General features: G+C 39.1%; 1 protein-coding gene across 8 annotated transcripts in view; it reads right to left on the bottom strand.

Annotated features, from left to right (window-relative positions):
* FRS2 (fibroblast growth factor receptor substrate 2) overlaps positions 1-13,357 on the bottom strand; it is a 119,833-nt gene extending 106,476 nt beyond the window's left edge. For 7 of the 8 annotated variants that reach the window (XM_055085196.1, XM_055085195.1, XM_007113541.4 and 4 more), the window contains exon 1: positions 13,201-13,357. The gene's annotated coding sequence lies outside the window, so the exon portion shown is untranslated. Of the gene's footprint in view, positions 1-3,058; positions 3,122-13,200 lie in introns of all 8 variants that reach the window. The other variant, XM_055085197.1, reaches the window with a different exon arrangement.
* Between the last annotated feature and the right edge of the window lie 1,818 nt (positions 13,358-15,175).

The raw sequence follows: 15,175 nt of genomic DNA, 5'->3' as shown, positions 1-15,175 counted from the left end.
GAAAGGTTACACACTGTATAATTGCATTCTTACAGCATTCTCAAAATGACAAAACTAGTGATGGGGGGATGGGCTGTGAATACAAAGAGGTAGCACTAAGGAGTTCTGTGGCGATGGAACAGTTCTGTATCTTGATTGTGGTAGCCGTTAAACAAAACTGTATATGGGATAAAACTACATAGAACTACACACACACACACAGAAATGTAGGTGATATCTGTACATGGCCTGTATTCTAGTCAACAGTAACGTCCCAATATCAATTCCTCATTTTCCTATTGTATGATAGTTATCTAAGATGTCACTGTGGGGAAACTGAGTGAAGAGTACACAGGGCTATACTATTTTTGCACCTTTCTATAAATCTCTACCTCAAAATAAAAGTTAAAAAAAAATATGCACTTGCATGTATAACATTAAACTTTTTTGAGGGAGTGGGAGACAAGGGAATGTAAAAGAGCCGTGTAATATATAACTTCCAAGACACTACTCCTAGTAACTATTCATAAAACCCCATAGGAAGCAAATGGCAGTCTTTATACTGAATGTAATTTACTTAGGTCAGGCTTTAATAAAAGGCTTCAATTTAAATTAAAGCTATCAGTCAATTTTCAGAACATGCTTAACTGAGTAGTTTTCAGTCTCAAACCCTATACTTACATAATCCATTAAGTAAGAGTCCTCAGAATTTTCTCTCTTGCCAGAAAAGTTTCAGCAGATATAAATAAGATTTTCTTACATATATTCAATTTAAATATATAAATGACTAATACAGACAAAGGGATATAATAGTTCATCACCTCCGGATTGTGCTCCATGACAACAACCACGTCTATCTGAATTCACCATTTTAACCTCAGCGCCCCGCATGGTTCTTGACAGCTAGTAGGCTCCCAATACCTGAAGCGGAGGGATGAATTCGTGTTCTAACCAAGGTTCTATGCCTAAGTCCCTCCAGCTTTAACCAAGAACAGGAGGTAGAAAGTAAGAGGGGAAAAATGGTGAATGTGGATAGGGCCCAGCTTCTACCAATTCACCAGGTCAAAAGATTACATTAACCAACACTACATTCTAGTATGGGTGAAAAAGTTGACCTTAGAAAAACTTTAAGTCATTTCCTCCAATCAGCAAAATCTTCAAGACTAGTTTAACAATTAGAAAAAGAACTGAACTAATATCAGAAAATCTGCCTCACTGATCTTTATCACCTAATGCCTTTACGAAAGCCAAATTTGGGGGAATCCCCCAGAGGTCCAATGGTTAGGACTCCACACTCTCACTGCTGAAGGCCCAGGTTCAATCCCTGGTCAGGAAACTAAGGTCCCACAGGCCGTGTGGCGTGGCCAAGAAAAAGAAAGCCAAATTTTCTTTGCTATGTGCAAATCCATTAACTTTTTAATCTGAAAAAAATCTTAGCTACAGTTATGCAAAGCATCAGAATATCCTTCTACACAAGCTTTAAGCTCTAAGCAATTATGTATATTATCATATACCTAAATATACTTACACATTATACATATACCTATATTTATATATAAATATAAAATACGTGAATAAGTAATACAATTACATTAGAACTACTACCATATAAGACCCTTAAGTCATATAGCAACTCACGTCTATATGATATTTATTCATTCAACAGTCTGAAGTACTGACAACACAGTAAACAAGACATAGACCATGCCCTGAGTTAACAGTCTATCTACCAACTTAAAAGGCAACTGTAGCTAGTTAAAGAAAAAAAACTTCAGAAAACAAGGGTTTGAATTCCAATGCTACCTCTTATTAGCTAGCTATGTTTCTGAGTCTTAGTTTCCAGAACTATAAAATAGGTACTATTTCCATAAAGATTAAAATAAGATCATAAAATACAGGCATACCTAAGACATACTGCAGGTTCAGTTCCAGACCACCACAATAAAGTATCGCAATAAAGCGAGTCACACAAATTTTTCTGGTTGCCCAGTGCATGTACAAGTTATGTTTATGCTATCCTGTAGTCTATGAAGTGTACAACAGCGTTACATCTAAAAAAAAAAAAAAAAAAAAACCCGATGTACATACCTGAATTTAAATAAAAAGTTGTTTGCCTTAAAAAAAAAAACCCTTTATTGCGAAAAAACGTTAACCATCATCTGAGCCTTCAGAAAGTCATAGTAGTTAACATCAAAGATCACTGATTACAAATCACCATAACAAATAATAATAATGATGAAAAAGTTTGGAATATTGTGAGAATTACCAAAACGTAACACAGACGTGAAGCAAGCGCTATTGGAAAAATAGCACCAATAGACTCGCTCAACAAAGGGTTGCCACAAACCTTTGATTTGTAAAAAATGCAATAGAATGAAGTACAATAAAAGCAATTTTTTTAAAAAAAGCAATAAACAAGGTATGTATAAAAATGCTTGGCAGGGGCTTCCTTGGTGGCACAGTGGTTAAGAATCCGCCTGCCAAGGCAAGGGACACAGGTTCGAGCCCTGGCCCAGGAAGATCCCACATGCTGCAGAGCAACTAAGCCTGTGCACCACAACTACTGAGCCCTCATGCCACAACTACTGAAGCCTGTGCACCTAGAGCCCGTGCTCTGCAACAAGAAGCCACCGCAATGACAAGCCTGCGCACTGCAACCAAGAGTAACCCCCACTCGCTGCAACAAGAGAAAGCCCACGTGACAACAAAGACCCAACGCAGCCAAAAAAAAAAAAAAAAATGCTTGGCAAACTAGAAAGCACTATACAAATGAAAAGATATATTATTACTGTACTTAGCTTTTCATTAAGAAAAAGCAAAACACAATGCTAGGATCTCCCTGAAGGTTGCTTACTAATTGTAAGGGGAAAAACAGTAAATATACAGTGAATAAACCAGTCAACACCCTGACCAAAATTAAAATCGCTAATGAGGGGCAAACGGACATATGTATATCCCCATGTGACATCCTGAGAGGGACACATACCTTTTGCAGTAGTCTGGCTGAAAATAAATAACCTGAAATCATGAGGCAAATCAGGCAAATCCAAATTGAAAAACTTTCTATAAAATAACTTACCTATATTCTTGAACTGCATAAAAGACAAAGAGAAGCTAAGGAACTCTTCCACTTTAAAGGAGACTAAAAGGAAAGGACAACCAAATACAAGATATGATCAAATCTACAGAGTTGGAATATAAAGTGTATGCAGACTAAAGTATGTATCAATGTTAAACTTTGGAATTTGATAACGGTACTGTGATTACATAAGAGAATACCTTATCCTTACAAAATACACCCTGGAGTATTAAGAAGTAAAAAAGGCATGCAACATACTCTTCAATGGTTCACAAAAATAAATAATAATGTGTGCGTGTGCCGTAAGACAAATATGGCAAAATGTTAAAAAATGGTAAATACGGGTAAAGGGTGTAAGAGTCTACTATATCACTCCTGCAACTTTACTGTAAGTTAGAAATTATTTCAAAATAAAAAGTTTAAGAACACAGGATACTAATCTCCATGGGGTTACTTATAAGCTGTAAGCTATATACTATTTTTAAAAAATCACTCTGCAAAATTAATAGAGAGAAAGTTCTAAGGAACTTCACAGTCCAATTACAAAACAAATTAGGAAAACACAGCACCATGAGCAAGAGCCAGCAAAACAAACAGCAGAATCACATCTGCAAAGACTTCAGATACTGTATTCCCTGGTGGCACCGTGGTTAACAATCCACCTGCCAATGCAGGGGACAAGGGTTTGAGCCCTGGGCCAGGAAGATCCCATGTGCCGCAGAGCAACTAAGTCCATGCACCATAACTACTGAGCCAGCGCTCTAGAGCCCGCAAGCCACAACTACTGAGTCCACGTGCCACAACTACCGAAGCCTGCGTGCCTAGAGCCCGTGCTCCGCAACAAGAGAAGCCATCGCAATGAGAAGCCTGCTCACCGCAACAAAGAACAGCCCCTGCTCGCCGCAACTGGAAAAAGCCCGCACGTGGCAACGAAGACCCAATGCAGCCAAAAATAAAAAATAAATAAATAAGTTTATTTAAAAAAAAAAAAAAAAAAAAGACTTCAGATACTGGAATTATCAGACAAATATAAAATAAGTATATTTAATAGATTTTTAAGAAATAAAAGATATCTTGAGAACATGACTAAAAAAGGAATAACTACAAAAAAAGGATAAACAGTCTTAAAAAGGAACTGAATGGAACTTCTGGAGATTAAAAAAAACATAGTAAATCAAATTTTTAGAAACTCAGTAAACATGGTACAACACAGATGAACCCTAAAGACATTATGCTGAGTGAAATGAGCCAGACAAAAGGACAAATATGTATGATCCACGTATATGAGGTACCTAGAATAGTCAAATTCATGGAAGTAAAATAGTTGTTGCCAGGGGCTGGGTGAAGAGGGAACAGGGACTTATCGTTGAATGGGTACCGACTTCATGAAGTTTATGATGATGAAAAAAGTCCTGGAGATGGAGAGTGGTAATAATTGCACAACATTGTGAATATACTTAATGTCACTGACCTGTACACTTTAAAATGGTAAATTCTATTTATATATATTTTAGCACAATAAAAAAAAATTGATATAATTGTTAAAGTGAAAAAAATTCAATAAAACAGGTGAACGAAGCTGAAGTGAGAATTAGCTAACTGGAAGAAAAGATACTCATTATCCAAAACACAATACAGAAAAATACAGAAATGGAAAATATAAAAAACAGGTTAAGAGGCCTGGTGGATAGAGTAGAAAGATCTAACATACTTCAAATACAAGTTTCAGATAGAAAGTAAAGAAAATAAAATCTGAGGAGAAAATGGCCAACATTTCTCCAAAATTGTTGAAAGACACCAATCTTCAGATTCCAAAGCCTACTGAATACCAAGCATGATAAATAAAAGAAACCATCTCCTAGACATATCAAAATGAAAGTGCAGAACACCAAGGACAAAGAAAAGATCCTAAAACTAGCTATAATGAAACAACAGATACAGTCGTCTCTCGGTTATCCAAACGGGAATGGTTCCAAGATGCCACAGGATACCCTCCGATGTTCAAGTGCCTTATATAAAATTGTGAGTATTTGCATATAACCCATGCATGACCTCGTGTATAATCTAGATTTCTTCTAATACTTAATACAGTGGAAATGCTATATAGATAGTTGCCAACATGCAACAAATTCAAGTTTTGCTTTTTGGAACTTTCTAGAATTTTTTTCTGAATATTTCAACCCATAGGTGGTTGAATCCAAGGATGCAGAACCTGCAGATATGGAGGGCCAACTGTATCTCTAAAGAAATGACAAATTACATGAATTACCAATTTTTCAACAGCAATAAAAGCCAGAAGAGAATGGAATAAGATCTATAATAAAGAAAAAAATACTGCTAGCATTGAATGCACACTCAGAAAAGCTACCTTCAGGAATATGACTATGGTACTTTCAAACAAATAAAAAGTTTTTCAACAAAAGACCCTCTAAAGGATATTCAGGCAGAGAGAAAATGATCTGATCCCAGATCCCAGACAGGAAGTCTGAGATGCAAATGGAAATGAGCAAAGACACTTGTAAATATATAGGCAAATCAAAGTAACAGTGTTTAAAACAACAATAGTATCTAATTTATTGGGAGTCAGGGAGAACTAAGATAAAGGAAAACTACACAGAATTTAACTTCCAAATGTGAAGAGAGGAAAATGGATTTTTTTTAAATACATTCACCAAAATTAAAAAGAAAATCAAGGGAATGATTAACACAAAATTCAGATGGCGGTTACTTAGGAACCATGTCAGAGAACACAAGTGGTGAGAAGTACAAAGGGGCTTCAAAGAGGCAGTGTTCTACTGTTTAAGCTAGTTAGTGGTACATGGTAGTTCATTTTATAATTATTTAAGTTGTACATTTATTATCCTATATGCTTTTGTAATAAAAGTAAATCTTAAAAATCAACACAAGAGGGACTTCCCTGGTGGTCCAGTGGTTAAGAATCTGCGATGCCACTGCAGGGGCCACGGGTTCAATCCCTGGTCAGGGAACTAAGATCCCGCATGCCGCAGCCAAAAAAAAAAATCAACACAAGAAAAAAACCGAAAGGCTAGTCATCATTCCCTAAAAATCTAGACTATGTCCCAGACCTTGGTATTTAAAATTGAAAGAATTTTAAAAGATTCATTATTTTATTTAACAACTACCTATTGAGTGCCTAATCGTTGCCTATAACTGAGCTGAGGGGTGGCACGAAGATTCCTAACCTCTCTTCTCCCTCTTGTCTTCCTAACCCTAGAGAGCAGCACTAATACAATAGCCACAAGGGGCTGTTCACACTTAAAGTTAATTAAAATTAAATAAAATTTAAAATTCAGTTCCTCTGTAACACTAGACACACTTTAAGTGCTCAGTAGCCATTTGAGGTCCACTATATTAAATAATGCAGATACAGAATATTTCCATCACTCCAGTAAGTTTATTAGACAATGCTGCTATATTTTTATAACATTAGAAATATACTGATTATTGAATAATCTTAAATTTTCAGATGTTCTTACTTTTATAATTATTAAATCTTTCAAAGTCATTTTATTTCTATGAAACTACAGCTCCTTAGTAGTATTTTAAAATAGTTTGCTGGGCTTCCCTGGTGGCGCAGTGGTTGAGAGTCTGCCTGCCGATGCAGGGGACGCGGGTGTCCGGAGCCTGTGCTCTGCAACGGGAGAGGCCACAACAGTGAGAGGCCCGCATACCGTGGAAAAAAAAAAAAAAAAAAAAAGAGTTTGCTGTTTGTTAAGAAATATGTAGAAAGTGTGAGGACCTCTTCACCATCTCCTGTGTCTCACCAAAACCATCAGAACACAGGATTTTTTTTTAATGAGCCAAAATTAAATAGTTAAGCACAGTGCTACTAAATTGTAATACAAGCCACATCAAAAGGACACAAAAATCCACAGGATGAACACATGACCCTTCTTGGCGGCACCAACTTTAGTTGGCAGTACTTTAAAATACTGTTTACATACATATAAAATAGAAAAATGCAAAATTCATATGAGTTTTTAAAAACAAAACGCTATAGGCATCATGAAATTTTCTACTTATAGCAGGACACTCTGGGCCGCACCTCCAGACTTCTGAACATACCATTCATTTCTGCCGTCAACAGCACTCTGGAGGAAAAATTTAAGCATTCTTAAAATAAATGAATTCTACATGATTTTTTAATTTAACAGAAACAGTGATGTACAACAAAACTCTATAAAACAATGGCATCCTTAATAACTAAAGCAGCAAACCTCCACTTTCTGTAAAATTAAAGGACAGAGGGCCTAAGCTGTTTCAGCTTAACCTGAACATTTTGCTTTAGGTATTCTAACACAAATTATGTATTTCTATAGCAATCGAATTTTTTAAATTACCTAACCAAAAACATTCGAAGGAAACAAATGTTAAGCCTTAATTTAACAGTCACTTAGGCTAGGTTTCCAACTTAAGTTTTCCCCCAACTCTAAGTGAACCAGGGGGTCAATAAGCTTCTCATCTAAACAGCTGAATGCAATTTCAATAAACACTTATGCTAATAACCGTTTTGTGTCCCCAGGAGGACTTCTGGGGCTCCACTTACATAACCCATTATGCAAAGTACTGAACCATTCTCTTTCTCTAGAAAGCAACCTGAATACCAATATGTGTACAAGGTTTACTTGCTATATTAAACGAAGATTTTCTCACTCTAGCATCAACGATCCTGCAGGAGAGGTGAAAAGGAAAGCCACTTTCTGCTACTTCACTATGTCAAAGGCGAGGTATTTGTCTTCCTGGCTCATCAACAGAGGATGACTTACACCAGCGGCCCCCACGGTTCGCTGGTCTCCTCATGGGACTCCGGTTGAGAAACACAGCTTTAAACAAATAATTTGGAGCAACTTGTTTGAACTCATCTGAAAACAATCTGAACTGCTCCTTGAAATGTGCCATAAGTATTCATGTAAAACTTGACAAAATTAGATGCAATGGAGGTGAGAATCACAATACAGCCCCTGTAGGGTAGTCGAAGGGTAGAATGTACCCCAAACCTAACTTGAATATGCATAAATATGTTGGATGAGTACTCCCCCCCCCCAATCTCCTGGCTCTGTTTAAACCAAGATTTTCAGATTTCACAAAGTCGTAATCTTTAGGTGACAAAAAAGGGTGGGGGGCGGGGGGGAACGAACACAGAGTTGCCAACTTTTACTCTGCCAAAGACATTTAAAAAGAAAATAACTACCAATTACTATCACCATTATTTCATTAAAAAAAACCTAATATGCTTATACCAAAAATGGTAAGAGATAATTTTAGAAAAAAAAAATATTATCTTCTAAATTCAATACATGTATGTTTATGAGAAGTTCACTCATTCTCATTTCACTTCAGACAAGTGAAAACTTTGTCGTGGACTGACACCGCTCCACAGTCCAACATTTGGGAACCACGGATCTAAGCAGCTAACTCCCACTTGGAAAAAGAAAGCAATGGTAGCACATGCCCAAATCAAATATTAACCTATTCAATAATGAGGAAATTGAGGCTTGGAGGGGTTTAGGGACTCTCCCAAGGTCACAGACCAAGAATTCTGACATGGGTCTGTCTGATTCCAGAGTCAGAGTTCCTAACCATCATGCTAAATTTCCTCTAATATTCTTCCAGTGGTAAAAAGATCCATCCCAATCCAGTCACCTTTGTGACCAAGGACAACCGAGGAATTTCCAAGACAGCTGGCAGGAGTGAGAGGTGTACTCCCTGGCCATCACTCAGACTGAAGCTAAATGGAACTCCTGACCTTTGCCTCATGAATAGCAGGCTCACGGCAACTAAGCTAACCAGCCCAGACAAAGCACACACAAACCCCTGCCTCCGACAACACTGACACAGGACTCCTCCGTGTTCCCAAGTGCCTGGCTTTCACAGAGTGAAAGCCATATTCCTAAAAACAAAAGGAATGTATGAATGATCAAGAAGGAAATAAACACTTCCATGGTAACTCAGTCTAAAAATAATCAACTTGCCCTCAAAAAGTTACAACTCTAAGCCTCATTCTGCAAATAATTACAATCTTTTACACACTGATACACAGGTTCCCTTAAATTAAATATCTAAAGAGAAAACCACAGGAGGTTCTGTAAATCTATAGTTCTTAAACAGTTTCCAAATTAAAATATATAGTTTTTATATACATATCATTATATGATGGATAAAAAGTGTCTTATCATTCTATCTCTCTAGGATAGTCCAAATATTAGAGACAAAACTACTCATGTTAATCAAAAGTACTTATAAAAGAGAGTTGAAAGAAAAATATGTAATTAAATACCATTTTCTATGAAAAGCACTATTAGCAGCCAGTAGTAACAGGAGGCACAAAAATTATCTTTGAATAATCAGAAGTTCTTGATATTGAAACCAAAATTGAAAGTCATACATATAAATAGAGAATACTTAAAGAGGATAAAGAGAATAAATAAAGAGAACAAAAAGCAATATCAGAGAATTGCTTCCATATCACTTGCCGACAAATGTCCAAAAGGAACGACCAAACAGCTCTACAGTAACCACAGACTAACACCCTGAACCAAATGAGTCTGAAATAGTTCTTCCTTTCTGAAATAGAGTAATGATAGCACAGTATTCTTACTAGCAACGGCAAGAAAGTTTTGTTTCCCAATTAGATTTTCAATGATCGGATTCTTTTCTACTCCATCTGAATCTGCAATGTGAGTGAGCAATACACAGACTATCAAGTTTTTTACCCACTGAATAAAATTATCTATTTAGTGTCTTTTCCTTCTGTTTTAAATAGATGCCATCTAAAATAAAGGGTTGTTTTTTTTCCTTTCCATCTAAACTCTCCCTTGGCTCTTTCATCTTCATATACAGATTCAACTAATGCATCTGTTTATATTATTCTCTACACACGTTTAATACATGCCTAGCACTGACCTCTCTCATGAACTACAAACCCATATGTCCAAAAACCTCTGAGCATTTCCAGTGTTTGGCAAGTATATAAAAAACTCACCATATTCAAAACTGATCTCATTATGCCCCTTCTTGTCCATATTTCTAGTAACAGTACCACCACTGCCATCACCCACACTTGAGTGTAATCTTCAACCTCCACTTCCTCCAAACCTTTCCCAACAATCCCCTCTCCCACCCACCTAGTAAACCATATCAACACCACTGCCCTTGCCTGTTATTTATACTCTATTGAAAGTCGGCTGTCTACAACAAATCATTCTACACACTACAGTATTAGACCTTGGTAGTTTCTCATTACTTCCCAAATACTCCTAAATACAGCATTTAAACATGTTCCACAATCCAGCCCCAATTTAAATTTCAAACCTCATCTCTTATTCCCAAAAATGAACCCTATATTCTAGGTAATCTGGTCCACTAACTTCCCTCTGAGGACACAATGAACTTTCCCACCTCCACATTTGTGCTCACATCATTCCCTTTATTTAAAAAGCTTTCTTCATCCACCTACTCCCAGCCCCTAAACTTTTGTCTTAGAAGAGTCTTACCCTCTGCAGTGTTGAACTCAGGCTGCTGGTTTATTGCAAGGTAGCATGCTGTAGCGAAAACACACAGGCTTTGGCACCAGGAAGACCTGGATTCAAATTGGGGCTCAGTTACCTGCTAGCTACATAGCCCGGATAAGTTACTTAACTTATTTAAGTATCAGTGCCCTCATTATTAAGAAATATGCTTAGATGTTGTTATGAGGCTTAGAAAATGTATGTAAAGCAACTAGCATAGAGCCTGATATACACTAAATGCTCACTAAGAGCTTCAAAGCTAACTTTATAAGTATTTTATATATATTTATAATATACCTATAATATACCTATATCCCCACCACTTTCCATTTTACTCTAGCTAAGAATGAATCCATTTTCCTTTCATACAACTCCAAACTTTAGATCAAACCACTCACGTAGTATTAACGTATATTTCTATATGCTGTAAATTTTTATACAAATATCTGACATCCCCTTCTAGATTTCAAATTCCTAAAGACCCAAGATTTAATCTTTGCATCCTATAATGCCTAGCAGTGTTTTTCATGAAGCACAAAGAACTCACCTCCAATTAGAAAAATATTTTAATATGCCTAAATATTTAATATGCTCTTCATGATTTCTGACAAACCTTAAAAAAATTATTGCCAAAAACATGAAGCTTACCTGTAAGGGCTGTATCTTTACTTGTTCCTACATGGTTGCCTAACACAGCCTGATGCCTAACATAGCAATATCTGTTGAATTGAATGATATAATCTCCAATGTAAATGTTCAGTATCTGTTGAACTAAACATAATTAAATTTACTAAAGGTATCTGATTTTCCCCAATTACCTTTTTCTGTTCTTACAATTCTTGAAATCTTTCCCTTCAAAACACATTAACTATCATACCTTCAGTACAGATCCACAACCGTATCTAACTTGACTCCGTTTCCAGATCCTCTCAATTCCAATATTCCAAACATAGGCTCTAAACAATTAGAGCATTTCATATAGCTAAGAATCTACAGTTTTCATCTAAATCTAAAAGTTGAGCAACTAATCTTCACTCCACAATTTTTTCCAGGGACTTTAAAAATCATCCACCCTTTGCCTGTTGAAGATCAACAACCCTGAAATAAATCTTCTTTTGCATAAGAGAGCTCCCTGAACTTGTCACTTCAGTCTATTTTCCCTAATTCATGAGACTACCTCCCCTTCCAGTGGTGGGAGGTGAGAAAATGAGATAAGTACCCCAAAAAACTACAGCATAAGTCCTAATATAAACAAAAGATGAGAAGTGCAGGCAAGTGTCACTGGTTTCACAAAGGTGGTGTGCATATACTTTACACTGCAAAAACAATGGTCATCTTACTGGTAGTCAAAATCTGCAGTAACTGCAATCCCTTATGATCATAATTTAAAAATCACCATTAAATGTGGAAAATTCTATTTCCTACAAACCTTTCAGGAATAGTTTATTACCTAAAATCTGTTCACTAAAAACAACTACCTACATCACTTTCTCCTCTAGGAAATGCTCAATTTATCCGAAGTAAACACCTCATACTATAAATTAAAAAACAACAACAACAACAACAAAAGACGAAAACCGAAACACCTCTGCCCACCTGTGTGAAACTCTGCATTGCAGGAACAGCTGTAACAGTCTAAGGAACCTCCTTGGAGTTACTGAGAACAATTTTTCTTTAAAAGTTAAGGAAAATGACAATTCCAAATATGAACTGTTAAGGAAAATGACAATTCCAAGTATATAAAATTCGGGAAAGAGGGGGCATAATAATTCTCCAACCCTTGGCAGTCAATTTGTGCAACAAACGCAGACTAAACTCATCAATCAACTGCGACTTCTGAGAGCCACAGAATTAGGAATGTAGATTAGAGAAAGCATCATTTTTTACGTCTGCCAAGAAAATAAGGGAATTTACCTGAGCTCCCGATTTTCCTCAAGCAAGTTGTTTTTTTAAGAAGTGACTTCAACAACAGCTTGAGTAAGCTTTCGAGTGAGTAAAGATCATCGGAGGCACGGTGGTGCCACACTGACCTACGTATCCAGAACCCGTCCCAAGCGCAGTCCAAATCGACCGTAGGCAACACCTAAGCGGGTCCAGATGGAAAGCCTTGCGAAAGATCTCCGGTATCTACACACGCTTCGCCCCGCCCTGGGACCAAGGAGACACCACCTCTGGGACCCCAGCTAATTACTGAGCCCGAGGACAGACCCAGAGGTCGCAGAAGTCGGGAACTAGAACCCAAGACTGGGTCTGACGTCCAGATTCCCAGACCCGGGTCGAACAGAGAAAACCAAATCCGAGAGGCAGCGCGACGATTTGGGGGAGCATAAATGAGGGGGTTGGATGGACGGAGGCCCAGCCCATTCTTACTTTCAAGTCCCAACAGCAACAACAGCTCCGGGAACCCCCTCCCCGGCTCCGCCCCGCCCACCCCACGGCCCCACCGCCCGCTCCTTCCCGCCCCGCAGGCTAAGCGAAGACCGCGGCGGTCGACAACCCCCTTTCTCGAACCCCGACAGTCCAGCCCGCAGCCCGGAGCGGGCAACGGGGGCCCGAGAGCGCCAGCCCCGAAGCGGCCCGCGGCCGTCGCAGTTCACTCCGCCGGCCACTCACCGTCGGCCCGGGAGTTGGGAGGGGACAAGCCGCGGGTTGGCGGGCGCAGAACCCCGGACTCCCACCCGGGAAGGAGCCCCTCCTCGGAGCCGACCGAACCTCAGCGTCTATACCTACAAGGCCTCTCTCCGGCCCGAACCCTGGAAAAGCACTTCCGGGGGAACGGGGGAGGGAACGGTTTTGGCACCGGAACTGCTCCCGGGCTGGAGCTGCCAGGGCCTCCGAGGCGAGGCGAGGCGGGGCGAGGCGGGGCGGGGCGGGGAGGGGCGGGGCCTCTCCGAGGGCTCCCGTAAGTCCGCCCCCGGGCTGGTCGCTAACCCTTTATGCCCCGTGGCCCCTCGTTTCCCCAACTCTGGCTGTATCCTTTACCGCTCTTCGACGTGTTCAACTCAGGCCACCTGATTGTACAGAGGAGGAAACCGGGGCTCAGAAAATTTAGGTGCAAGGATCCAGCGCCTACACCCGCCCTCCGACTCTCTCCAGTATTCTTACCACTCCAATCTACCTCCTTTAAAAATAATGATAGTTAACATTTATTGACCGCTAACTGCGTGATACACACTGTACTAAGCGCTTCGGTGCTTAACTCAGTTAATCGTCCTCAAATCCCTTGAGGTTGGTGCTATTATCTACGTCTTGCAGAGGAGGAAACCGGTCAAAGATACCAAACCCAACACCACAAACTCCGGTTCTTGCTTTTATTTTAACTCGTGTATGTATAAATTTCACCTATCCCTAACACGATTTTTAAGTTCTTCAAGGGCAGGAACCAAATTATATTCCTATATTCCATCCTCACTTGAGACCAAGAGCTGGGAGACTCTGGAATCTTACTGCCTGGATCCTGTTATTTAATACTTTTACTTTTTCAGCCTGGGCAAGTTGCTTGACCTCTCCAAGCCTGTTTCCTCATTTGTAATATATTTGATATATTTGATGTGTGTTTGTGTGTATGCACATATATAATCATCTCTGGATTGTTACGGGAATTCAAAATAAAAATTCTTGATAAACAGTGGTGTACCTAGTACCAACGTAAGACTGGGTAAAAATCAACAATTCTCATGCCTCATCATTAACAGTAACAGTTTTTCCTCCAGTGGAGTCACTCTAGCAGGGGGTAATTTGAAAAACTATGGGTTAGCAATAGACAGTAGAAAAGGTTAGTTAAGGAAGTAAAGGAAGAGTAGAGGTTTTTGCAATGGGAAAAGTGAAGGTAGGTGAGACAAAGAATGTCCTGGGGCCAGCCTGGATACTTGTGACGCTGTGAGCTGACACAGTTTGAGGACCCAGAGTCAGATGACAGGCAGGGAAAGGAGGGGGAAAAAGAAAAAGGGATTCCTCAGCCACAAAATCAGGAAGGCACCGAACATCTGAGGTAGTTTCTGTATCTGAGTCCAGATTTTGGGGGGGTATGGGGGTGTTTAGCATGCATACTATCTGCAAAACATCTCTAAAAACTGAGGGGGAGGAAGAGGAAGATTTTTCAAAATTGTCTACTAAGCAAGGCAGGGGAAATAGAAATAGTTCAGAACCCATTATTACAAATTTAAGATGCAAACAATGCCTTTGCTTTTGGCTTTTATTACAGCGCTGTGTTATTTTTGTGTGTGTGATCACAGAAGTGTTTGTAAATACTTCTGTAATACCCAAATTTACCAGCCTTTCGTGCCTTGGAGTGTGAAAAAGTAAAAAACAGAGCCTGGGTTGGCAGGACTCACTAACTTCTCTTTCCACCAAGGGCTTAGAGGGAATCCTGCATCACAGACATTGTCAGGCTCCCTGCTGGATGCAGGCGTGCTAAAGGTTTGTCACTGAATCTGGTCATCTAACTAGTAAATGGTGCAGCCAGGATTTGAATGTGAGTCTTTCTCCTCAGCTGCTCTTCACCACTGTGCCAACGGTTCTCAATCTTGAGAGTGCATCAGAATCACCTGAAGGTCATGTTAAAACACAGAGTGCTGGACCTCACCCC

Source organism: Physeter macrocephalus, chromosome 6 (assembly GCF_002837175.3).
Source record: "Physeter macrocephalus isolate SW-GA chromosome 6, ASM283717v5, whole genome shotgun sequence".
In the NCBI taxonomy this organism is placed as follows: Eukaryota; Metazoa; Chordata; class Mammalia; order Artiodactyla; family Physeteridae; genus Physeter; species Physeter macrocephalus.
This window is presented reverse-complemented; position numbering and strand designations above follow the sequence as displayed.